Source organism: Penaeus monodon, chromosome 24, assembly GCF_015228065.2.
Source record: "Penaeus monodon isolate SGIC_2016 chromosome 24, NSTDA_Pmon_1, whole genome shotgun sequence".
In the NCBI taxonomy this organism is placed as follows: domain Eukaryota; kingdom Metazoa; phylum Arthropoda; class Malacostraca; order Decapoda; family Penaeidae; genus Penaeus; species Penaeus monodon.
This window is the reverse complement of record NC_051409.1, coordinates 34,590,921-34,591,332: the sequence shown is the minus strand read 5'-3', so window position 1 is coordinate 34,591,332 and position 412 is coordinate 34,590,921.

Sequence of the window (412 nt, the reverse complement as noted above, 5' to 3'; positions counted from 1 at the left end):
TTTATCCATGTGCCACTCAGCTGCAGTGTCATGGTTTGACCATATACCGTGCACCAGGCAATGCTGCAATTACTCTGCAGTGAAATGCCTCTGAGCTTGCTTCTGTCAGTTTGTCGTAGGTCTTTGGTGTAAAGTTATGGCATTTTGAAAAGCCCATTTCTGAGGAAAAGACGGCTGAAGGTATTTCCTGCTATATTGTAATATCATTAGAGTAGGTATATAAAAAGGCTTACTTAAATGTCCAATTGTGTTCCATCGGTATTGTAGTATTTACTTAATATCAGAAACATCGTCATTAGGTAACCAAACCCATAACAGAAACCAACCACTTGAACTTACCATATCTTGGTAACATCAAATTCTCAAGGATCCCTTAACGTCTAAAATACCATAATAAACACCGTCGACGTGT